General features: G+C 45.6%; 1 protein-coding gene across 1 annotated transcript in view; it reads left to right on the top strand.

Moving 5' to 3' along the window:
* The first annotated feature begins 4,849 nt into the window (after positions 1 to 4,849).
* Positions 4,850 to 26,905, top strand: part of LOC120403896 (inverted formin-2-like) — a 42,262-nt gene continuing 20,206 nt past the window's right edge. The window contains exon 1 of the mRNA XM_039535824.1: positions 4,850 to 5,205. The gene's annotated coding sequence lies outside the window, so the exon portion shown is untranslated. The remainder of the gene's footprint in view (positions 5,206 to 26,905) is intronic.

The raw sequence follows: 26,905 nt of genomic DNA, 5'->3' as shown, positions 1-26,905 counted from the left end.
GCCCCAGGGCCTTTAAATCTTGAGAAGCCACGCCTCTTCTGGATGAGGCCACGCCCCCCTCAGGACTCAGTACCGGTAAATCCTGTAAATTACTTTCACCCCTGGCTGTTATAAAGATGATGGTGATCAACTGTTCTCCAGCTCCACTGAAGGAAGGACAAGAAGTAATGGGGTTAATCTGCAGCAACAAAGATTTAAATTATATATTAGGAAAAACTTTCTAACTAGAAGGGTAGCTAAATTCTGGAATCAGCTTCCAAGGGAAGCTGTGGAATCCCCATCATTGCCGGTTTCTAAAACCAGATTAGAAATCCACCTGTTGGGGTGGTTTAGGTTTACTTGGTCCTGTCTCCACACAGGGGGCTGAACATGACCTCTTGAGATCCCTTCCAACCCTCTATTTCTATGATTCTGTGCTATTATTGAATGAACAATGCTGGATAGAAGTCAATTGCACAGCCATTCTAATTTGATCAACACTGAGAAAACAATGACAAAGGTACAGGGAAGTAAACTGATCATGTGTGCTTCATAAACCTAGTGAATTATGTTTGCCAATGAAATGCAGAGTTGAAAAATAAAAAAACTGCACACAGGATCTATGCCCTTCTATAGAATCTTGTGCAGACTAATCAGAGGCATAGATGAGGATGAAATTATGACCCTGTCCTTTTTTTGGATGTAGGATAATAAGAAAGGCAAAGGCTAAATCAAATTACAGTGGAGCCCAGAGCTCAGATGGTATATATGTGGGTAAAAAGGAAACAACTTTTCCCCATCCTATTCACTCACACTCTCGCTCTCTTTCTCATGCACACACAGATAGTACTTTATTCCAATCAATTAACACGGAAACCTGTGTTCTTTAAAGTTCCTCCTTCTATTTCACTTCAGTGGGACAGATTTTTGTAGGGTAATGGCCAAGTCCGTTGCAAAGAGACACAGCTCAGCTTCATAATTGTCATAGTCCTGAACTCTTCTTCCATTCCCTGCTATTGGCAAGCCTTGCCCCTCATTTCTACGTCAGATGACAGAGGTCCTCTCACAGCACAGAAATGCTTCTGCCTGGTGTCACTTTTCCTCTCGTTCCTAACTGATGCAGCGAGCTGGTGTGCAATGTGCACCTCCAATCGCAGACGGGAAGCAGCGTTGCCAGTATGAACTTTAGAGTAGGATGGGTGAACTAAGATCAGCTGAGCAGGAAGCCAGGTGAGCCCGTTACAGCTCAGAGAAGCTCCAGATACACCACTCTCTTCAATGTCTCCGAAAGCGCCAGACCTCCCTTAGCCCCCTACCCCAGCGATTCCCAATCCCCAGGAAGAGAAGAGATCAAACAAAGGAGAATAAACATACTGAAGGATAAAATAGCTGGGATTTGTCTTTCTTCAGCCAGTACCTGAGGATATAAATCACTTTTATTTCCTGGGGAACAATTAGCCCTTTAAAAATCAAGCTTAAAACCGATTTGTTTCAGAAAACCATTCTTGGGGGCCCATCAATTTGTTTTGATGGGGTGTCTATGTTTATTGCGTCGGGGTATTAGCTGGGGAAGAACCACAGCAATTAGAAGGATTAATTTTTCAAAAATAACAATAGACCTGCGAAGGTTAAGAGCCGTTCCTAAGAGCTGCAGTTTCCTTCTCCCCTACAAGAACTAAAGTCCTCCCTTTCACACACACCCCAAAAAACCCTTGTTTTTTACAAGCAAATGGTAACATCAACATCTCACAGGTCCACTTTTGTGAGTCATTTTACAGATTTCCCAGTTGCGTATTTATCCTGTAATCATCACATGAGCTAAATCGAGTGTCAAAAGGCTTGGCTATCCCCAGCCCACAGCAATGGTATTACTGTTCAGGCATTGCAAAACAGCTTCATCCCAACTTTCAGTTCAACTTTTCTCCCTCTCCAGAGTCTGTTTGTCGGGTGATGTCACTGATGGGTTTGCTGAGTAGAATGAAATGCTCATCAGCTCTAGTCTGTGGCTAGCAATGCTACTCACTGAGTGAGTCAGCCCCTCCATATCTCCACCACTGAAAGGCGACAAAAGTACTGATCCCCTGTGTCAAGCAGAAAAGGGCCAGGCATCCCCTTTCCTTCTCTTTCCCCCATCCTCCCCCCTTTGATGATAATGTTTAGAAGATAAATTAATCCTTATTCCTATTTTACAGATGGAAAAACTAAGACACTGAAGTAACTTGCCAAAGGTCATAGAATATCAGGGTTGGAAGGGACCTCAGGAGGTCATCGAGTCCAACCCCCTGCTCAAAGCAGGACCAATCCCCAACTAAATCATCCGTGCTATGGGCCTGTTGTATGAAGTGGGCACAGAACCCACGTTGCCAGAATCCTAATCCACTGCCTTACTCATTGGGCCTCACACCATCTATTTAGCTTATTCCAATCTTCCACAACTTCCCCTCACCTCCTTTTTCCTCTCCTCCATAACCCCCTGCCAACAACAGAATAAAGGCCTTGCGCTCCAGACCCCACAGTCAGAGGGAGCCCAATAGAAGACAGAGTCAGTGCCAAGGTAGTGGGTAAGCACACAGGTGCAAGCCCGTTCCTCCCTGGTGTGGGCAATTTCACTTAGGAGGAAGATGAACTGAGCAGACAGAGAAGAACAGATCATTGCAGTGGTGACACCCTGTCACTGGGCTCCCATTGAGTACTAGACCCAGGTTTAGGTCCTTCACCTTCAAGGCTCTCAATGAGCTCAGGAGCAACTGCTGGGAATCATGTCTCCCTCTGCTCTAGGTGTCGATGGCACAGAGATGTCGATGGCACAGAGATTTTAAAAAAAATAATAAATGGAGATATACCTATCTCCTAGAAATGAAAGGAACCTTGAAAGGTTATTGAATCCAGCTCCCTGCCTTTACTAGCTGGACCAAGTACTGATTTTTGCCCCAGATTCCTAAGTGGCCCCCACAAGGATTGAATTCACAACCCTGGGTTTAGCAGGCCAATGCTCAAACCACTGACCTATCCCTCCCCCTGAATTTCTGAAGCAGCGGACAAGTTATTCTTCAGTGGAATTCTCTGCTACGTGTCAAGCTGTGCTCATGTTGTCTCCCCTCCTTCCACTCACAAGAAATGACCCTTTCTCCCAACAGAGGCAGTACACTGATCTGTAACAAAACTGCACCAGGGAAAAGGAGAGACTTTATCCTAGACACCACTGCCATAGGTGCATTAGACAAGTGCATGGGACATGCAGGGAGGACTAGAAGAAATCCGTCCACACGGCTTTGGCTCTTACGTTGTGTTTGGCTAATATAACATTGGGCATGTTGGGCTGTAAGCAAGGTGACATCTCTAGAGAGAAGCAAACAGCCAGAATTATCTTGACTATGGCCAGGGAGGCAGAGACACTGGCTCATAAGAACATAACATAAGAACATAAGAAAGGCCGTACCGGGTCAAACCAAAGGTCCATCCAGCCCAGTATCTGTCCACCGACAGCGGCCAATGCCAGGTGCCCCAGAGGGAGTGAACCCAACAGGCAACGATCAAGTGATCTCTCTCCTGCCATCCATCTCCATCCTCTGACGAACAGAGGCTAGGGACACCATTCTTACCCATCCTGGCTAATAGCCATTTATGGACTTAGCCACCATGAATTTATCCAGTTCCCTTTTAAACATTGTTATAGTCCTAGCCTTCACAACCTCCTCAGGTAAGGAATTCCACAAGTTGACTGTGCGCTGCGTGAAGAAGAACTTCCTTTTATTTGTTTTAAACCTGCTGCCTATTAATTTCATTTGGTGACCCCTAGTTCTTGTATTATGGGAATAAGTAAATAACTTTTCCTTATCCACTTTCTCAACATCACTCATGACTTTATATACCTCTATCATATCCCCCCTTAGTCTTCTCTTTTCCAAGCTGAAGAGTCCTAGCCTCTTTAATGTTTCCTCATATGGGACCCTCTCCAAACATCTAATCATTTTAGTTGCCCTTTTCTGAACCTTTTCTAGTGCTAGAATATCTTTTTTGAGGTGAGGAGACCACATCTGTACACAGTATTCGAGATGTGGGCGTACCATGGATTTATAGAAGGGCAATAATATATTCTCAGTCTTATTCTCTATCCCCTTTTTAATGATTCCTAACATCCTGTTTGCTTTTTTGACCGCCTCTGCACACTGCATGGACATCTTCAGAGAACTATCCACGATGACTCCAAGATCTTTTTCCCACCCTCCCCTCATCACCCTCCCTCCCCTCTTCACCCTCTCCCACCCTCCACTCATTTTCCACCATCTCCCTTTCCTATCACCCACTCTCCCCTCCCCTTCCACCATCTCCCTTCCCTCTCACCCACCCTCCCCATATCTCCCGTACCCATCACCCACCTTCCCCACCTCTTCCACCATCCTCCCATCCCCCTCTCCCCTCCTCCTCACCCACTCTCCCCTCCTCTTTCACCCACCCTCCCCTCCCCTCCCCTTCCACCATCTCCCTTCCCCCTCATCCACCCTCCCCATATCTCCCTTCCCCATCACCCACCTTCCCCACCTCTTCCACCATCCTCCTCCTCTCCCCTCCTCATCCACCATCTCCCTTCCCCCTCACCCACCCTCCCTATATCTCCCTTACCCCTCACCCACCTTCCCCACCTCTTCCACCATCCCCCCCTCCCCCACTCTCCCCTCCTCTTTCACCCACCCTCCCCTCCTCATCCACCATCTCCCTTCCCGCTCACCCACTCTCCCCTCCCACCATCTCCCTTCCCCGCCGCCTCCCCTCCCCTCCCTTCCCGGGCTCGGGGCCGGAGGGTGGGGGCCGAGGTCTCTCCTCCGCCTGCTGCCGCGGGGCCCCGGCCGTTTGGCCGCAGGGCAGGGACCGGCTGCCCCGGGGCTGCTGGGCGGTGCCTGGGTCCCTGCACACGCTTCTCCGGAGCTGCCCGGCGCGCAGCTGGCGCTGGGCTGGCAGGACCCGCCCTGCGTGGGGCCCGGGGGCCGATCGGCAGGGGGAGAGCGGGGCGGGGTGCGGCTCCTTCCACGTGGGACGCTGGGCAGTGACAGGAGCCGATCTCCGCCTGCACCGCGCCTGGGACCAGCTGGGCTGTGGCCGCCTGTCCGGAGCTGCCCCGGGCACGCACGGGAAGCAGGGAGAGGATGATCTTTGCCGCCCCTGCCAGCAGCAGCAGCAGCAGCCGCAGCCGGTGAAGGAGAGGAAAACAAGCGCAGGGAGAGCTGGGTAAGACCATCCTCTCTTTCCCATCGCCCCCGGGAGGCTGCCGCGGGAGACAGGGGGCGGCAAGAACGAGTCACCGGTGACTTGATTTCTCACGAGCTCGGGGCTGCAGAATCATCTCTGGGCAGAGGCAGGGGAGCTCCGCATGCGTTCGGGATAGAGCGGGGCTCCCTGCAGTAAACCCCGCTGCATTCAGCTGGAGGAATTTGTTTTTCCTTTGAAAGAATTGTGAAAGATCTGATTGTCTCCGACTCCGCTATGCAAAGAATTTCAGAGTGGAGAGTAACAAAATCTGGGCTGGCACATCCACCTTAGGTGGTGCGCCAAAAAAAATCAGGTTGAAGGCTAGTCTGTATCTTCCGTCCTAGGCTGCTTTTTAGCAGAAATATGGTAAGAAAACCCCGTATTTTTAGACTTGAATGTGTATGGCCAGGGGTGTTTTTGTAGGTATTTTGTAAAATGTTACTATGTAAAAGGCCAGATTCTGACATCCTACTCAGTGTGCATTACATTACTCTGCTGGGCTGGGATCCTGTTGATTTCAGGTTAAGATGTCCGCATCTGCCCCTTAGAAATACCTTCATTAGCTGTGATGGGGTTCAGTGTAATTATATGCTTTTAAATCTGATCATAATTTACTTAGATGAACGGCTAAATTGGCATATAAACCGACCGATGTGCTCTCTCTGAAAGATGTGGTCCTTCTGGATGAGGGTGAGGCACATTGGTAGTGGAGTATGGGGAAGTTTCTACTTCTGCTTGCTGTGCTAGATCTAGAGACATACCACATCAACTACATGGGTTTGAAAATTGCTTTTGCAGGAAAGTATCCTGTCTGGCATTTTTCGGCCAGGCTTCCCCATATCTTGCCCCACCCATTCCTGCGGGCACACGCGTGCGTGAAACACACTCACTGCCATTTCCCAAAGAGCATTTTTGCTGACATCCGAGCAAAGGGGTGAAGGGATAACCTCATCAGTGCATCAACAACCTAAGATGAGTTCCAGAGCCATGAGGAAAATCCAGGAGCTCTCCTGACATCCTATCCATCCTGTCTCAGGCAGGAGAAACTCTCCAAATCCCGCCCGAGGTTCTAATTCCCAGCACTATACCCATTTTATGAGACACATGGCTCTTGCCACGGGTTCATTGGACTCGGCATACATACATGCCAAATGGCCTGACATGGCAACTCCTCTGGGAGGGCAAACCCCAATTTGGGAAGCACATCAAACAAAATATTTCATAGCTTGCACCATACTCAGGGGTCAGACTGTTGGCCAAATTTAAGCCTGGTGTAAAGGAACTGAACTGAAAGTGAGTGAAGTTACACTAAGGATGAATTTAGTCTACTGCATTTGCCTGGACTTTAACTTCTGTTTCTGAATAGTCAGACTCAACCCTATTTGATCTTTGTTGACTTGATTTTCCATTATGCAGAGGGAATGTAGGTGCTGTCAAATAAGGCCTAGAAACATATGGTATGCAGAAATTTATCAAGATATCTGAAAAGTTATTTCTGTCTTGTAATAAATGAATAGTTCTATTCGACTCCCATCAAAGGATCTCACTTTACAAACATTAATTTTAAAGTCTCACATGACCATTGTGTATAGGATAATAGATGAAGGATTTCTCCCACCGCTATATAATGGAGCCCTCTCTGCTGTAGAAGATGGGAGCTGTTGATAACTACACACTGGCTCAGATCAGGAATGAACAATGTATCCAGTTAAAATTGGCCTTATGTTTTAGGAGGCAGAATGTGATTATCTGAGCTGCCATTCAACTGCCAGGGTTAACGCCTCTGTTCTTACAAAAGGTGTTTATGGGGATCTTATCAGTAAGGATTCAGAACAAGCTGCCAGCTACTGAACCCTGGCCTCTGGGACCATGCTAGGGGGAAAAGTCCCAGAGCCCAACGTCCAGCCTGAGCCCAAATGTCTAAACTGCAATTTTATAGCCCTGCAGCCCAACCCCCACTCCCCGCCAGCCCAAGTTAGCTGACAGGGGCCAGCCACAGGTGATTTATTGCAGTGTTGACATACCACAGAGCCCTAGGAATTATCCCTGCTTTTTTACATTTATGATCTTGTTACTCTTTACCTGATCGAGTACAAATGTTAAATATATTGTAAATCCTAGCTGTAGTCTTACAATGTGATTTAACACTATTTTGATTTTGCGGTGGCATGGGTCTCATCGCTTAACTCATAATATTATGAAAGCATTTTCCTAGTCATTTTCACAGCACGCTTTATTATGAGTCTCTAATTCCCAGCTAGAACTAGAACTCAGGATTATTTACCTGTTTTACGGAATCACATACGTACAACAGATTATTACAGGGATGCTTATACGTGCTGTGCTGCCAAGATTGACTTTGTCTTATAAGGTGAACAAATGAACACTGAAAGCACAAAGTACAACATGGATTTTGCAAACATTAATTTTTTTAAGATTCTTGGAAGGCCCTCATATATTACCATGTAAAGGGCCATGCAAATACTTACATAAACGATTAGCTCAATAAGGTTGAGAATTAGCCTATCACCCTTGATTATAGTTAATTCAGCTGGCATTGTTTCTGTTAGTTCTACTGTAGATTTGGGCGTGGGCTCTGACACAATGTTCTAGTTGTTCCAGTTTAGGAGCTGTGCTGGAAGAATACTAAGGAAGGAACAATTAAAAGAATCTTGCAAAAGAAATGGACCGAATAGTTCTGTGACTTAGCTAAGCAAACAGAGGCTGGGCACTGTCTGTTTTCCCTGGGAAAGTGACTGCTGTATAACAGACAAATTTCATAATTGCTTCCAGATGTCGACAGCTTGGATGGGTAGCCAATTCTACGGAACTGAATGTGGAAATAAGTACAAGGAGGGTGTATGTATTCATCTGCTGTTGAGTCATAGCGTATGCATATAAAGAGTTATTGCAGTTGAAAGTAACTAGTTGTATAATGTGGCAGCTGAATATTGGTTGTCATTTGTCAGCATAGTCTTTTATTCCCAGAGAAAGTTTAAAGTCAGAGGGGTCTTTGTTGATTAGCAGTACGATAACTTTTCCATTTGACATAATGATCAATATTGTTTCCAAGTTCAGCCATTTCCAACAGCCTGGCACCTTACCTGATATTTCAAAATGCTTCAAAATAGTGAAGTCAGAAATAAATGAAAATAGAAGATTTCATGATATATTTAAAATGACTTTAGGAAAGCTGTGAATGAATAAAGGGCCTGACAACAAAGTCAATGGAATTATACTGGGCAGGAATTGGACCCAAATGATAAAATCCTGGCTCCATTGAAGTCAACTGGAGTTTTGTCATTGACTTCAGTGGGATTAGAATTTCACCCAAATGTTAAAACCGCCTTAAAAGTGACAGCTGCCTTCAAAAGAGACATTAGACTAGGAATAATCTAGTTTTAACAACAAGCAGCTGTAGATCTGTCAGATTTGGGAGTTGAAAGGGTCCCAAGTATGGTTCTGCTCACTATGGTTATAGTTATGGGAGGTGTCACCAGGTGGCGCTGTTAAACACCATCTCCCAAGTTCTTGTCTTAGTACTTGAGCACATTTTTAGACTTGGAAGACATGCTCATGGTGGTATTAGTTTTGGGGTTTTATATATAAGGTTATGTGCCAGGAGACGGAGAGTTTGTTCTCTGCCTTGGTGTCCAGTTAGAGTCATAGGCCTGGTCTACACTTAAAACTTAGGTCGAGATAGGTATGTTGCTTTTGGGTGTGATAAATTAACACCGCTGAGTGCTGTCATTAAGCCAACCTACTCCCTGGGGGAGACACAGTTAAGTCTATGGAAGAATTCTTCTGTCAACCTAGCTACTTCCGCTCAGGGAGGTGGAGTTCCTGCATCGACTGAAAAACTCCTTCTATCGCTGTAGAAAGAGTCTACACTAAGGTGCTACAGCAGTATAGCTGTAACATTGTAGTTGTGTGGCTGTAGCACCCATGGTGTAGACATAGTCATGGAGTTTAAGGCCAGAAAGGACCACAAGACCATCTACTCTGACCTCCTGCACATCACAGGCCACTTAATGCCCACTCATTCACCCTTGTACTGAGCCCAATAACCTGGATTAGACTCAAGCTGGTTCTTCAGGTAGAATTACTCCCTGAGAACTGGGCATTGGTGTTAGGATGAGATTCCTGAAAGAGAGGAATATAAGAAGGGAAAGTCTGATATATGTGTAAATAAAGCAGTTACAGTTACACTTAGAAGATATCACTTCATTGATTTTCTCCTCCACTGGGAAGCCAACATGCTACTGCTTGGTAGAGGGGCAACGCTGTTATCAGGAGACTGGGGTCAGGAGAAGGGGCAACAATAAGTATCTCAAGCATCCGAGCGCCACAGTGGTTTTGCTCACTTTAGTGTCTCTGGCTTGGAAAGTTGAACCACGTTTTAGTGAGCCAGGACATCAGAGTCCAAGGATAGGAGTCACGAGAGGAGAGTTGGGCAGAACCCAGTCCAGCTCCATACCGCGCAATGCAGGTTGCTTGATATACTGAGCAAGACTGTCCACGGCCCTTGCACAGGTCACAGTCGGTAAGAAGGGATGGAAGTAGACTTCCCTTCCTGGTAGAACCTATGGCCAGAGCAGCATAGGAACTAATCCCTTCCTGTTCTCCCAGGAATATACACCACTACCAAGGGGCAAGGGAGGAGGTGGGGCTATCATACCCCCCTCTTTGTGCTAGCCTTCCCAGCACTCTAACAGAACAAGTGGCATCTTCCTAAAGGATGTTCACCAGGGCGAGCCCGTGCCTGCTTGAAGCACATTCCTTCCCTGAGCGCCTGGGTCTACCTGCAGCCTTGTGTCTCTGCACCGTTTCCAACACAAGGTTGTGCATAGACGCCCCAACCCTCACAGCTGTCCAACAAAATGAATGAAGATGACATTGTTTTTAATGTAGCTGAGCCGGGTCTGTTTGTCTTGATATAGCTGGGAAGTAACTTCGTTACACTCCATTCACTGGCAATTAAACTAAATTATTTTTAACAAGGCAGCTCTCTCTGTGCTTCTTATTCCACATTGGTTTTATCTATCTTCAAGCTGTCTTCTGCTTATCCTGTTTGGATGGCATTCTCTTCTGTTAAGTCATGCACATCCAGCCCAAAAAGGGATGTGTTGTATTTTCTTTCGAAGAAGATGTTTGCATCATCCATTCTTAGAACCTCCAGATGGAAGCACAGGCTTATCTAATACAAGGTAGTTTACTTTTGTAAATAGATTTTCTTCTATAGTTCAACAGCCAAGGGCCTAATTTTCCATTGCCTTTGTGTGGTCATGAACAGCAGTGCACAGCGGCAGTAAAAAGCTACCATTCTGAGGCCTTGTGTACACACCAACTTGACTCTGTTTAATTCAACTGGATTAGTTAAATTGGTGCAAGCCCCTGTGGGGACACTCTTATTTCAGATTAAGAGTGTCTTATTTCAGTTCAGTTTAAACATCTTCATAATCAATTTAAGGTAAACCAAAAAAGTTCTGGATTACAGCAAAATCAGTGTCCACACAGCTTTTGCACTGGTTTAATTAAATTAATTTAAAATCATACCTTAAATTGAACCAGTGCATCACTGTGTATAGACAAGCACTGATTGGATCATATTTTACACCCATTTTTCACAGGTGTAAATGACTACAGAAGGTTCAGGACACTGGAAAATCAGGCTTCTTTCCCTACCTGATCCAGACCAAAATGTTATTTTCCAGAAGGCCAGGATACGCCCAAATACTTTGCCTTGCATCTGCTTCCCAGATCACTACTTAATCTATGTGAACTGTTATCTACTTGGGTTTTTTTTTCCCTACAGTAAATTATGAGAAGCTATTTTGCTTTCAGTTGTCAGTAGCTTTCTCTCCTGTAAGCATGGCTCTCCTGTTCTCCAATGGCTGTATCCACCATGTTTATTTAATCAGACCCAACTCCCACCCCCACCTTAGTTTCTCATTCAAAACCTCAGTGAACGAGCCAGTCCATGAAACTGTACTTTTCTGATGTTTCTTCAGTAATGGGACACAGTCATTCATAGATTATAAAGCCATAAACAACCTCTGTAATAATCTAATCTGAGCTCCTGTATAACACAAGCCATAAAACTTCCCTGAATCAATGGAGTCTTCTAGAGAGGTGCCTTCCATTGTCTGTCACGGTTTCTATTGTAAAATGCAGGTTTTTGTGGTGGTACCTAACTTCATAAGACTTCCACACATCTAATACAACTCCACCAATCTAATTTAACACAGTGTAGTGATTAGTCATGGCCAGGAGCCCATTATGCTAGAGACAGAATAAAGATAACAAAAAGATTGTCTCTGCCTCAAAGTGTTTGCAATCTAGAAGATGCAGATTGTGTTTTTCAGCCAAGATAAAATGCTGCAGCCCAAAACTGCACTGAGGTCCGTCCCGCTGTTCGTAAATTATAGCGGCTATGTAAAATATCCAGAGATTCCAGCTTTCTGGGCCAGATTGTGGAGATTTTGCTCATATTGCTGAGCACATCCATAAGTAGTGCTATTGATTTCCAGAGGGCTGTTTGGGTGTGTAATTGCTCGCCATTGCAAATGCTCTACAATCTGCACCTTTTGTGTATTCTTAGATCAAAAATGGCTGACTGTTGACAAAAATTAGTTACTCCATCAATTAGATTAATTACTTCTGCCATTAAAAACTTTGGAAATCTTCGGTTTAAATGTCAGCCATATCTAGAATGTAGACATAGTGGGAATAAAAAGCTTGTTGGGAGAAAGAAAAGTAGATTGCAATATTTATACAGGATATTAGTGATTCACACTAAGATATTGTGAAGTAAACACTGACTTGCCTTGTTCATGTGAGTTAATGCGCTGCTGGGCACTGAATCAAACCTTCCCCTTGGCTGAACTGCAGGAATAAATACAGCTAATGTCATAGACTAGAAATAGCTAAATCATTTCTCTCCATTTTAATCAGGGAAATGTGGCTTTTAGCCCATTCAGTTGCAGTTTCTATAAGTAGCGTGGCTGAATTATTCTATTTCTCTCTATTACATTGATTTCCTAAGGGCCAAAACCTGGTCCCACTGAACAGCAGGAGTTAGCTCTCAGCATAAGCTTATACAAGAATGGACCACGGACTCTAAACTGCAGAACAAATTGTCCAGTATTTGTTAGCTGTTTAGTGTTTATCCACCTCTGAGGAGCACTTACTGCTTCTGAAAGCCTGGGGACAAATTCTATTCTTCTCAAATGTTACTATTATTCCTATCTAGATATTGGAGTCACATTGGATTTACACTACTGTAACTGAGTGCTAAATGTGCCCCACAAGGTCTATAACAGTATGTTTAAACTGCAGTTAGGCCTTGTCTACACTACAAGACTACCACAGCACAAGCATGGCATGGGAGCCGATCCTTCGCCGTTTTCTCCTCTCTCGCACTCGCCCCACTCTTCCACATTTCAGCAGCTGAGAATTGGGCTACTTTTCCAATGGTTCTGCAAGCACTGGGGACCATTCTGGCTGCTCAGGCGCCTGCTCTGGAAGGTTTTTTTCCCGACACACAAAATAACTGTTGTGGATGTGCATTTGCCTATAGTGATCCTTGGTCCCAGCCTGCCCGCTAATGCACTTTGCTCATGAAGCCCTATACAGGCGCCTGGGACAGCGACAAGGAACTGTTTAAATACCAGCCTTGCACAAAAAAAAAAAAAACATGTCACACTGTTACTGAGAGGAGGTTTCTTTATTCATGACTTTCACTATGTGTGTGACGCGCTGCTGATGGCCCCCGTGTCTGTACCCTGGGAAAGGTCCCCACACACCCATTCAAACAAAGTCTTCAGTGAAAAATGGCGGAAAAACAGTACTTAACAGCAAAGTTTTTTTATTTTAAGTACACAGTTTATGGATGGGACTGGGATTGGGACTTGTTTGAGTCCTCTGTCCTGCAGCGGTCCTGCAGAACATACACAAGTCACAGCTGTTCATCCCCCAGCCCCTTCCTGGGTTCAATATACCATTGTCCCCACTTGTGTGATGAAGTAATATAGAATGCATGAATAAGACACAGGTAGTCGTTTGTGAGAAATGAGTGGAAGGAAGCCTCCAGCTGCAATGATGACATTAGGGGAGGGGAGGAGGAGGAGGATCATCCCATCAGGGTCCAGGGGAAATTGAATCTTTTCTTTAATGAAGGGGGGGGGGGCTGATGGAGCAGCCCCTGTGTTGCAATGATGAGGACGGTTACCAGCCATACTGCACCATCTACCAAAAAAAAGAGAGAGACGCTGACCTTGATCGCCTGTCCCAAGCAAAGTTGGTATGGTTGTTATGGTTACCAGTTTTTTTGCTGCCCCATGTGCCAATAGGCGACGGGTAGCAGTGTACCACCCATCCACCACCCCCGGGGGGGGGTGGGAGGATGTTTGTGTTGAGTGCTGCAGCGCGTCTATCTGCCAGCAGCATTTCAGCAGATGATGTGACATGTAAAAGAGTCAACAGAGGATTGTTTTCCTTTAACTTCTGGGGGGGGGCGTTCTTCCCTTACTTAGATGCAGAGTATCCGGCGATATACCGTGAGGGCGGGCACTGAAGGAGATAGTCGATTAACGCAGGAGAGCTTCGTGGAGTTCTCTAAAAGTTAACATGGTTAAGCACTTTACCGACTGCTCTACCCCTGTCCTGGGCTCGGGAAAGCAGTTATGTAGCGCGCTGCGCCCTGCCTCGCCTCCACAAACCCTTCCTCATCTTCCGATTTTTGGTAGGCTTGTCTGGGGTCCTAGACCTTCGTAGGTCTTTGCATTCTGCGGGTCCCTCTTTCTCTGCTGGAGCTCTGCATTGCTGCCGTGCTGCTGGAGCTCGCCCCGATGTCCCCACAAAATGAGATTCTAACTGTCCAGAAAGGAAAAGGAATCACCCAGGGCTGGCCAGTGCTAGCCGACTCGGGCTGCAAGGCTACTTAATTGTGGTGTAGACACTTGGGCTTGGGCTGCAGTCTGGGTTCTGGGATCCTCCCACGTTGCAGGGTCCTAGATCCCGGGCACCAGCAATTAAACAACCCCTTAACCCAAGCCCCACTAGCCTGAGTCAGCTGGCACAGCCAGCTGTGGGTGTCTAATTGCAGTGCAGACTTACCCTAAGACCAGGAATGAGCAAACTTTTTGGCTTGAGGGCCACAGTGGGTTTCCGAAACTGTATGGAGGGCTGGGTAGGGAAGGCTGTGCCTCCCCAAACAGCCTGGCCCCCGCCCCCTATCCGCCCCCCTCCCACTTCCCGCCCTCAAACTGCCCCCCTCAAAACCCCCAACCCATCCAACCCCCCCTGCTCCTTGTCCCCTGACCACGCCCTCCCAGGACCCTCCACCCCTAACTGCCCCCAGAACCCCTCCCATCCAACCCCGCTCCCTATCCCCTGACAGCCCTGACCCCTATCCACACCCCCACCCCTAAAAGGCCCCCCCAGGACACCCACGTCTATAAAACCACCCCTTCTCCCTGTCCCCTGACTGCCCTGGGACTCCCTGCCCCTTATCCAACCCCCCCGCTCTCCACCCCCTTACCATGCCACTCAGAGCACCAGGACTGGCAGCCGCGCCGCCCGGCCGGAGCCAGCCACACTGCCACACAGTCTAGAGAACTGGGGCAGGCCGGCGGCTCTCGCAGCCGCGCTGCCCGGCAGGAGCTCGCAGCCCTGCCACCCAGAGCACTGGCAGCACAGCGAGCTGAGGCTGCAGGGGCTGGGGGACAGCAGGGGAGGGGCCAGGGGCGAGCCTCCCCAACCGAAAGCTCAAGGGCCAGACAGGATGATCCTGTGGGCCGAATGTGGCCCGCGGGCTGCAGTTTGCCCACCTCTGCCTAAGACAGTGGTTCTCAGCCAGGGGTCCGGGACCTCCTAGGGGCCGTAAGCTGGTTTCAGGGGAGCCTCCAAACAGGGCCAGCATTAGACTTGCTGAGGCCCAGAGCAGAAAGCCAAAGCCCCACAGCATGGGGCTGAAGCCCAGGTCCCTGAGCCTGAGCCCTGTCACCCGGGGCTGAAGCTGAAGCCTGATCAATGTAGCTTCATGGGGGCCCCTGTGGCATGGGGCCTCAGGCAATTGTGCTGCTTGCTACCCCTTAACGCCGGCCCTGGCTTTTATATGCAGAAACCCAGTTGTTGTGGCCCAGGTGGGGCGTGGAGTTTTTATAGCATGTTGGGAGGCTCAGAAGAAAAAGGTTGAGAACCCCTGCCCTAGGAGAGGGAGAGGAGCTCTATCACATGGCCACATTGCTTAAACTTTCTCAGATTGATTAGGAAGTCTGCAAGCCCCAAACTGTTGTTCTGGGTGCACTCATAAGAAAGCATTGGAGTAATTCATACATGTAGATCTGGACTGCTTTAATAAAAAATGTCATTTTATTTATTCATTTAAAGATATTGGACAAGTCTAGTGTCTTCTATATATTAGGCCAGGCAGAGAGAGACAGCTCCTAAGCTGGTGTAAAGTGGTGCAGTTTCTTAAACTTCAGTGGAGCTTTGCTTGTTTACACCAGCTGAGGATCTGGCCAAGGTAACCTAACCCACATTTCTATTTATTTGGAAAGACAGAGTGCCAACAAATTGTTTATGAAGGTCTTGAGATCCTTGCATAGAAAGCACTATGGAAGAGCACGACACTATTACTACTCATAGAAACACACCGTATATTGTATATAACTTAAACAATATTTATAGCAAAGGCATTTTGCTACCAGCATGAACATACAAATTACACATAAACCACTTTGCTTTCAATCCACTTCAATTACAAGACATTGGAACAGATTTGAAAAGGAAAGGTTTGAGAAACACAATTCTAGGCCCCACAACTGGTGTCTGAAATAATTGATACCCCATTGGTACAAATTCTGGAGCAGAGCAATGGAAGGGTTAAAACTGGCCAAGATGTTTTAGAATTACAGAACTGCAACATAAATCAATTTTTTAAACTGACTCCAAACTTTTCTATATGGCTCTAGAGAAAGTAATTGGATTAATTTTAAAGCATTTCTGGAGGGGATTAGTTTCTAAAACACACTAAGCCCCTTTTCTACTTTATGCAAGAAATCATTTTAAACAGCTCAGATGCCTAACTTTTAAAATTAGTGACTGAGCATGCTCAGTAGCAACTCCTCATAATGTTCATATGCAAACAAAGCTTCTAATAAAGTGCATTAGAGAGGCAGAGCCACAGATTGTAAGGTGGGGGAGGTAATGGCTTTTATTGGACCATCTTCTGCCTGTGAAAGAAACAAGCTTTTGAGCTTACACAGAGCTCTTCTTCAGGTCTGTGTAAGCTCAAAAGCTTCACACTTTCACCAGCAGAAGGTGGTCCAATAGCAGATATTACCTCACCCACCTTGTCTCCCTAATATCCTGGGACCAACACAGCTACAACCCTGCTGCAAGCAATAAAGTGTGTGGAAGAGAGAACGGATCCAGTAACTTCACAGAGTGGGTGTGTTATGGAAATCCCAGCTAAGGTTAGTCTTGTTTGAACAGGAGGTGTGTATATAGAGGGTGTGTGCAATTAGGCCACTTGCTGTGCAAGATAACTGACAGACCAGGTTCAATATAATGTCCACAAATATTCATTCAAATTGTGAGTGGCTGATTGGTTGACCCCTGTTTTTGCCCCATTCATTTGTGAACATCCATACAATTTTTTGTTTCTTCACACGGATGTTTGGGGAGTGGCTATTCTCTGTATGAATGTCCTTCTTCTTGTGTGAATATCCATCTTGTATTCGAGTAGGACTGTTCTAAATGTTTTGAATTAAACTTTTTCCATTGAAAAATTCAGTTTCGTTAACATCAAAACTTTCTGCATGAAAGGATCAATTTTGGTGGAATTTTCTGTTGGGAAAATCAAAATGAAACTCTATCTTCCATGAGGCACAGCAGCAGCTCAGGCACAGGGAGCAACTTAGGTGCATCCTGGGAGGTGTAGTCCAGGCAAGAGTAGGGCCCATAGAGAAGAAGGGATACAGGAGGGGCTTAGAACTACATCTCCCAAAAGGCACCATAGTGGCTGAGGCAGACCGAGAAATGAGTGTCAACCTAACTCAAAATGAAACATTTCAATATTTCTGAATCAATTTTATTCTGAACAATGTTTTGATATTTAGACCTGTCATCCAGATTAAAGATGAAAACAAATGTCAAAATATCACAATTTCCTGCAAGACAGAAACTTCATCTTACATCAGCTTTATATTCTTTATCCTCCACCTGCCATTCGCTTTGTTTGAGAAGTTTCAGTCTTCCAGTCAGGGGGCAGAAATAATACCATCTGATTTAGGTTTCAAATCACACACCAAAAGTAGTATGAAAAACAAAGTGAACAGTCCGTAAACAACCCATAGCCTGAAAATTCTTCCACCAGACTCTTTGGTGAATACTCATGAACATGTTTGCAAGAAAGCTGGATTGGCTTGCAAACAAGTTGTAAACACAATGAAAGGATATCTTGGATAATTTATTCACAGTAAATAATTTGGCCAGCCCTAACAGAAGAGCCCATTTTGTTAAGCCAAAGTGACATTATTATTCATTGTTCATGTTGCAGCAGCACCCAGAATACTCTAGCAGGATCAGGCCCCCATTTTGTTAGGTGCTATATAAACACATAGTAAGACAAGAAGGTGAAAGTGTGGGATCCTTATTGAATGGGGGAGGCAACCTAGTGACAGATGATGTGGAAAAAGCTGAAGTACTCAATGCTTTTTTTGCCTCGGTCTTCATGGATAAGGTCAGCTCCCAGACTGCTGCACTGAGCAGCACAGTATGAGGAAGAAGTGAGAAGCCCTCAGTGGTGAAAGAACAGGTTAAGGACTATTTAGAAAACCTGGACATGCACAAGTCCATGGGTCCAGATCTAATGCATCCGAGGGAATCGGCTGATGTGATTGCAGAGCCATTGGCCATTATCTTTGAAAACTTGTGGCGATCGGGGGAGGTCATGGACGATTGGAAAAAGGCAAATATAGTGTCCATCTTTTTAAAAAAGCAAAGGTGAACCCGGGGAACTACAGACCGGTCAGCCTCACCTCAGTCCCTGGAAAAATCATGGAGCAGGTCCTCAAGGAATCCATTTTGAAGCACCTGTAGGCAAGGAAGATGATCAGGAACAGTCAACATGGATTCATCACGGGCAAGTCATGCCTGACCAACCTGATTGCCTTCTATGATGAGATAACTGGCTCTGTGGATGTGGGGAAAGTGGTGGATGTGATATACCTTGGCTTTAGCAAAGCTTTTGATATGGTCTCCCACAGTATTCTTGCCAGCAAGTTAAAGAAGTATGGATTGGATGAATGGACTGTGGTGGATAGAAAGCTGGCTAGATTGTCGGGCTCAACGGGTAGTGATCAACGTCTCGATGTCTAGTTGGCAGTTGGTATCAAGCGGTGTGCCCCAGGGGTTGGTCCTGGGACTGGTTTTGTTCAACATCTTCATTAACGATCTGGATGATGGGATGGATTGCACCCTCAGCGAGTTTGTGGATGACACTAAGCTGGGGGGAGAGGTAGATACACTGGAGGGTAAGGACAGGGTCCAGAGTGACCTAGACAAATTGGAAGAAATCTGATGAGGTTCAACAAGGACAAATGCAGAGTCCTGCACTTAGGACGGAAGAATCCCATGCACCGCTACAGACTGGGGACCGCCTGGCTAAGTGGCAGTTCTGCAGACAAGGACATGGGGATTACAGTGGACAAGAAGCTGGATATAAATCAACAGTGTACCCTTGTTGCCAAGAAAGCTAATGGAATATTGGGCTGCATTAGTAGGAGTGTTGCCAGCAGATCGAGGGAAGTGATTATTCCCCTCTATTCGGCACTGGTGAAGCTGCATCTGGAGTATTGCATCCAATTTTGGGCCCCCCACTACAGAAAGGATGTGGACAAATTGGAGAGAGTCCAGCGGAGGGCAACAAAAATGATTAGGGGGCTGGGGCACATGAATATGAGGAGAGGCTGAGGGAACTGGGCTTATTTAGTCTGCAGAAGAGAAGAGTGAGGGGGGATTTGATAGCAGCCTTCAACTACCTGAAGGGGGGTTCCAAAGAGGATGGAGCTAGGCTGTGGTGGCGCATGACAGAACAAGGAGTAATGGTCTCAAGTTGCAGTGCAGGAGATCTAGATTGGATTTAGGAAAAAACTATGTCACTAGGAGGATGGTGAAGCACTGGAATGGGTTGCCTAGGGAAGTGGTGAAATCTCCATCCTTAGAGGTTTTGAAGGCCCGGCTTGACAAAGCCCTGGCTGGGATGATTTAGTCGGGGTTGGTCCTGCTATGAGCAGAGGGGTTGACTAGATGACCTCCTGAGGTCTCTTTCAACCCTAATCTTCTGTTTCTATGATTCTAAGATCCCTGACCTAAAGAGCTTACAATCTGTGGCTTTGGTCTTGGAAAGATGTACACATGCGCTTAGAGTTAAAGCACATAAAAAGTCTTTGGAGGATCATGGCCTAATTTTAGGTCACAACAAAAGCATGTAACAAACATTAGGCAGGAAGGTGGGTAGGAGGATGAGTGTAACAAAAATACGATCAAAGGGTTAATTAGGCAAGTAATATGTACAGCTTGATGGCTCAAAAATCTCATTATTTATGTATAATAGAAGCTGGCTGAAATTTCTCAATCTATTTATGATTTTTTTTACTGACATTTCAAATTGTTATGAAATAAAGAGGAAAAATCATTGTAGAAGTGTTCACAAACATTTTTATGCTGTTTTGACCAGCTCTCTCTTTCTCTCCTTATAGGAGGATCCAATAGCTCCATCTAAAGTTAAGCTTGCCTGACACTTTCAGTTATAAGACCCAGTTTTCAGTTGTTTATAACTTTGCAAAACTCCAACTATTCAGGCCAAAATTTTCCATGCTGGGTGTCTGCCTCAGGCTGTTTTTTTTTTTAAGGTTCAGTAAAAGTGATTCAATTGCTTCCAAGATTAGGGGGAAATCCATTGTTTTGCCCACGTTAAAAGAATTGTATAGCTGTTTCTTTGAGAAGCTTTAGCCCCTTCATGGTTTTGAGTAGAGGCTTGAAATTTGGCAGGACTATTGCTTGGTGCCAAGCATGTGCCTTTTGTAGATCCCGGGGAAAAGGGACCAGATTTGGTCGAGCTATAAGCCTTTGCAAATCTCAGATCTCACACACTCATTAGGGACTAGTTAGAGCTTCGAAGCTAAGATCTCTGCGGATTCAGTCTGCACTGAGCATCCGCCAACCTAGGGCTGCAGGAGCCAAGCAGGACTTCCCTTGCAATTTGCTCCTCCCAGCTGCTATGGTGTTGGGCACTGGAACTATAAGCAAGGAGACTGCTTTTCCTGTGCTCACAATAACTCCCATGCTGTGCCCAGACTATGGGTGGAGGAAGAATAGCATGACTCAGATGTAGAGGGAAAAGACCTGGACCATGGGGATTGATGAGAAGCTAAGATCAGATGAGAAACTGAGATAGGGAAAGACTGGAACTGGCTGGACATGGATACTGGACCTGGGAGTTGAGATCTGAGGGGGAACCTGGAGGAAGGGACTTGAACTGACTGGTGGGCCAGGAGACTGGGACAAGGAGTTAGAGGACAGACTGGGATGAGTTGCCCAGAGATGGAAAGTAGGACAGGGCACTGGGTGAGAGGAAGACTGGGACTCAAATGGGCAGCCCAGAGTGGGAGACAGACTGTCTAGGCAAGGAGACTGGGAAGGACAGGAGTAGGACAGGGATAGGCCAGAGGTGGCAGGGGCACAAGGATATGTGACCACTAGCGAATAATCTCTTCCAGAACCTAGGGTGACCAGATGTCCCGATTTTATAGTCATATTTGGGGCTTTTTAAATATGGGCTGCTATTATCCCCCACTCCTATGCTGATTTTTCACACTTGCTGTCTGGTCACCCTACCTAGAATAGAACCCAAGACTGCTGAGCTCAACAGCTCCTCTGCTGTCAGCACATGCCTATGAAATGCCAGAATTAAGGTTGCCTGTGCATTGTGACACATATATTTAATTACATGATCACATACCATTTTTTCCAGAGGCCCCTGCCTCATTCAGTGCACAGGATGGACAAGCCTGGGGATGAATCAGGATTGTGCAATGAAGGAGGCTGTGGACTGTAGGACTCCTGCCTTATTTCTTGCAGTAGTTGGAAAGTGTGTAGTGAGTGAGAAAGGGGACTGAAAGAACAGAAAAGAGGATGGTCTCATGGTTTATTTAAGCAGTTGAATGCTGCCCTGCAGAATTAGATTCTATCAATACCTCAGCCACTCCTGTGTAATGCTGGGCAGCTCACTTGAACCAAACTTTTCACAGGTAGCCGCTAACGGTGCATTCTTCATTTCCTGAGTACCTAACTTGACACTCCAGGGGTACAGAAGTGCTGAGTCCTCACAGCTGCAACTGAAGTCAGTGGGAGCTGTTTTTTGAACATTTAAAGTGCCATATAATGCTAAGTACTTTGAAAAATCAGGACCGAGGCGTCTCAAATTGGGCACCCAAAAATTTGGATGTAATATATATGTATTCAGAATAAATAAATAACTGAATAAATATCAGCACTACCCCACTGGTCCTCTGTGTAGACATTAGTAGTCGGCATGAGCACATCTTTTTGAAAATAGTTAGTAAATGTTTCCCATCTATATTAATATGACTGTGTCCATCACTCACTATGTAACCACTGATTGTTTTTTCTGGATATTTTTGTAATCTCCATTCCAAGCTGAACAAAGCCCAAAGTGTCACACTGAAGCAGAAGATCCTTCTGTACAGCTGCATGTACCCTCCCGAAAACAGGAAGTGTTATCTGACAATGTTTTCCTAGTTGAAAAAAATGCTGATATTTTTAACGAAGTATCACATTTAAAGCATTAAAACATTAAATAGAAAACCACTGCCAAGAAGCATGCATGTTCTGGCAGCAGTAAAGTCACCTCAGCTAATCCTAATTATCCATCAGATAAAGAATTTTCCCAATTTGTTCCTATAACGTTCCATACATACAGAGTATCAGAGCAGCAAAGAATCCTGTGGCACCTTATAGACTAACAGACGTTTTGCAGCATGAGCTTTCATGGGTGAATACCCACTTCGTCGGATGCAAGACATACAGAGTATATTTTACCCAAAGGTGGTAGGAGAAATAGTTGTGAGGAGAAGAGGGCTGTAGTGTTACCAAGGTACAAACACATACAGAGGTCAGAATCTCCTTGCTTTCCATGGTTTTCATCTCCAAGGGAACTAGGGAAGTGAAAGTAGGTAGAGGGATTCAGGAGGTGGCGCAGAGAAGAATTGGCTTTACAGCCCTATGTGGTCCTCCTTGAGGCTTCCTATTCCTCGCGTGTTCAGAGTACATTGTTAAGGCTACGGTTATGTCATGGAGGTTGCAGAAGTCACAGAATTCGTGACTTCCAGAGACCTCCATGACACTGGGGCCCTGCAGCAGCCTAGCCACCAGATCCTCCCCCAGCTCCCCAGGGGATCCAAGAGGTTTCCAGTTGCCACAGGCGCCAGGCCCTCTCCACCTCCACCCCCCGCATATTCCAGCTGCCACGGGGACCCTGGAGCTCCCCAGCCGCTGTGGGCAGCAGGATCCCCCCCCCCCCAGTTCCTCCACCCCTGCGGGCGGTGGGGTGATCACCCCAGCTCCCAACCACTGGGCGGGTGTGGTGTGGCTGTAGCTCCCAGCTGCTGCTGGACCTCATTTTGTCAGGGATGTTTCTAGTAAAAGTCTGAGACAGACCATGACGTCCATAAATTTGTGTTTATTGCCCGTGACCTATCCCTGACTTTTACTAAAAAATATCCATGACAAAATCATAGCCTTATGCATTGTTCATAAATGAAGAAACAAACCAGACCGATTTTAGATAGCCAGATAGCAAACCTAGACAATATCCTATCTTCACTATTGCCTCATAGGCCATTCCCCATCTGTCACCCAACCAACTATGCTAAGGAGTTTCCTGCCTCTTTGCTCTTTCAGAGGGAATGCTAGAGGAGAAGTGCAGGAGGTGTTGTGCCAAGGAAACCACATTCCTTCCCTTCTTTGCAGGTAGCAGGAGTTGTACCCCCTCAGTTTCCTCTCCATGAACATTTGGAGAGAGGGCACTTAATTTAAATAGCCCCTCTTGAACCATGGCTGGCCCTGATTGCTGAGGCATTGGTTCACTCAGAGGGAAGACCTCACCATCTACTGAAACACCAAGATTACTTTCTGCAACACCCTATAGCTTTTCCCTGGAACTCTCTTAAACAAGTACTGGCTCAGCCTGACCTGGCTTAACGTTTCAGAGACACAACTAACATTCCTGTGCCATTCCTAAGGACTGGGTATAGAATCATAGAATATCAGGGTTGGAAGGGACCTCAGGAGGTCATCTAGTCCAACCCCCTGCTTAAAGCAGGACCAATCCCCAGACAGATTTTTGCCCTAGATGGCCCCCTCAAGGTTTGAGCTCACAATCTTGAGTTTAAGAGGCCAATGCTCAAACCACTGAGCTATCCCTCCCACCTCTGTAGTTATGGAGATATATATGACTTCTGTAATTCTCTGGCACTCGTCTGTCCCAGTATTTGACAGCAGGTCAGTCTTCTGCCTAGATCACCCAAACAGAACACTGCTGTTGCATTTGCTGAGTTATTGGGCCAGTGCTAGGTGGAAGTGTTATGCATCTAGTTTCTGAAATTCTTAACACTCAACCTACAAGAGCAATGTGAACCACTTGGATGGTGCGGATTAGTCACGTCAATCGACAGTGGCAAGAAGACACTGATGGCTAGAATTCAGAATAATCCAATTTTTAAAGGCAAAATTGGCTTATTTATATTTAGTTTATCTCATTTCATGTATCCATTGTGTAACCAGGTAACACGGTAAATTATGGAGGCAGCAGTGAAGATCCCATAGTTAAGGATGCACCGGGCTTTTTGCTTAAAGCAAGATTAAAATCTCTCCATTTCACACAGCAGTGATTGAATTAAATTACCAAAGCTTACCATAATTACTGCTCAGAGACCAAGTACATTTTCTGCAAGGGCTTTTGGAAAAAATATTTGCTAACTATTCCCAAGACAACAATTAGAAATGAGTCACTCTTGAAATTTAATCTTGATCGTCTTGCATTTTTGGCTAAACAATCTCAAGCTCAAAAACTTCACACACAGACACAGGTCCATCCTCATCATCATGTCAGTGGAAGAGACATCTGTAGCAGGCAAATTTGCCTGACAAACAGTTTGAGCAGCTTGCAATCAGGCCTGGTCTACACCTAAAACTTAGATCAACTTATTTATGTAACTTAAGGCTGTGAAAAGTTCATGGCTGAGCATGTACTTAGGTTGACCTAACCCCTGGAGTAGGCAGAAGGATTCTTCTATCAATCCAGCTACTGCCTCTTGAAGAGGTGGATTAGCGACATCAACAGAAAATCTCCTTTCCATCGATGTAGGAAGCGTCTACATTACAGTGCTATAGACTGACTATGGGAGAACTGAAGGCACTAGGGGTATGTCTATACTACAAGCCGTACAGTGGCACAGCTACAGCGCTGCAGCTAGACTGCTGTAGTTATGCAGTGTAGACGCATACTACTGTGACAGCAGGGCTATTCCATCGCTGTAATCAATCCACCCGCTGGAGAGATGGTAACTAGGGCGATGAAAGAATTCCTCCATCGACCTAGCTGCATCTACAGTGGAGGTTAGGTTGACCTAACTGCATCACACATGGTGGATTGGAAGCCCCTTGGGCAAGGACTGTCTTTTTGTTGTATTTGTAGAGCTCTTAGCACAGTGGGGTCCTGGTCCATGACTAGTGATCCTAGGCACTAAAAGAATACTAATAAATAATAAAATTATTATTATTATGTTGTGGAGCTGAGGCTTGCATAAATTCAGGTAGCTATTATGATGCAAGGCCTGTAAGTTGAATTTGGCCTGGATTTTAATGTTGTCTCAACTGGTGATCTCTTTGACTACTGTTATTAGTATTTTTTTGTATTGCACTAGTGCCTCAGGGACCCAGTGAGGAATCATGGCCCCATTGTGCTAGGCTGTAAACACAGAAAAACAGTTCCTGCCGCAAAGAGCTTGGAAACCAAGTATAAAACGAGAACGAGAGGTGGAAACAACAGACAGATGGTGTAGCAATGAGATGACTATGATCAGTTCAATAAGCAGTGATCACAGCACACCAGTTGCCTCACCCTTGTTGACATTTTTGTAGGCATCTGAGCAAAGGCAAGTTTTAGGGGGAGATTTAATAGAGGACAGTAGGTGGCTTTGACAGTTAGGCCTTGTCTACACTAGGAGGGGGTTGCTGGTATAGCTGTGCCAGTTTTGCTATATCGGCAAACCCTCCTAGTGGAGACATAGCTTATACTGTCAGAAGGGTTCTTTTACCAGTATAGCTTATACCTGTTCTCTGAACAATAGGACTTTTTTTTATACACGTATAACTGCATCTACAGCTGGGCTTTTGCTGCCACAGCTATATCAGTGGGGTGTTATTTTTCCAATCCCTTAATTGACAAAGCTATGCAGCAAAGCTTTGAAGTGTCGACCAGGCCTTAGTGACTGTGCTGATAGGAAGTTCACTTGGGTAACCTTAACTCCAAGCTAACTAAGGCCATGTCTACACTACAGCTGCTACAGTGGCATAAATACAGTACTACAGCTGTGCCACTGTAGTGTAGACGCTTCCTACATTGACAGAAGTGGTTTTTCGATCACTGTAGTTAATCCATCTCTCTGAGTAACAGTACCTGGATCGACGGAAGAATTCCTCCATCAACCTAGCCTTGTCTATATCAGAGGTTAGGTTGACCTAACTATGTCAGGGGTGTGAGCTAGGTCAAACAAATTTTTAAGTGTAGACCAAAGTGGGAATTCCCCTGTTTCTTTTAAACAGGCAATACACAATACAAGTAAAAAAGGGACTGGGGTGTAAGGTCTGCAGATGAGAGGATTTTGCTACTTTTCCATCACAGATTAAAATCATGTTAAAAATGGAAGTTGCTTGAAACTGCCATCATAGACTCATCACAGAAGACAGAGCATGGTCAGTGTCCTCGCAGCCAGCAGCCATACTGGCAGTGTTGGACTCACCTGGAAGGAACATTTCTGACTGATGAGCCACAGGCTTGGGATCAATTTTTTAACTCCTGCCCCTTCGTTGGCAATGTGTTCCTGGTGCAGGGAGAGAGAAATTGCAATCCATCCAGTAGCAGTATGTCAGCAGCCAAAGAGCTTTTGGATTTATTTGTTCCCCTTCGTGTATGAACACAAATGGTTTTGGCACAATGACATCAATTCAGGATTAAACTGAGGTCTCCTGGCAGTTGAGATCCCTTTAAATTTCTTCTTGCAGCAGTGAGGGATGGAATTTGCAACATCAATATTCCTTTCTGTGTATTTTTTTTTTGTCAACATAATCTACTGTGAAACTAATTCTGCTTTAAGAATCGGCTCAGCAGCCGACATTGTCAGGATTTGTGGATTACACCTCTGGAATGAGCCTAACATAAAACGAAAATGCAGTTACTGATCTGAAATCCATCAGGGATTAACATTTCTCCTCTGTTATATAAATAAAGCCTCAGACTGTTTCCTACGGCAGGATGAAATGCTTTGCAAAGTTATTTCCCTGAACAATGAATTGTAAGGGTGAAACT

Source organism: Mauremys reevesii, linkage group 4 (genome assembly GCF_016161935.1).
Source record: "Mauremys reevesii isolate NIE-2019 linkage group 4, ASM1616193v1, whole genome shotgun sequence".
In the NCBI taxonomy this organism is placed as follows: Eukaryota; Metazoa; Chordata; order Testudines; family Geoemydidae; genus Mauremys; species Mauremys reevesii.
The sequence above is the reverse complement of the archived record's forward strand: the minus strand, read 5'-3'. Positions and strand labels throughout refer to the sequence as shown.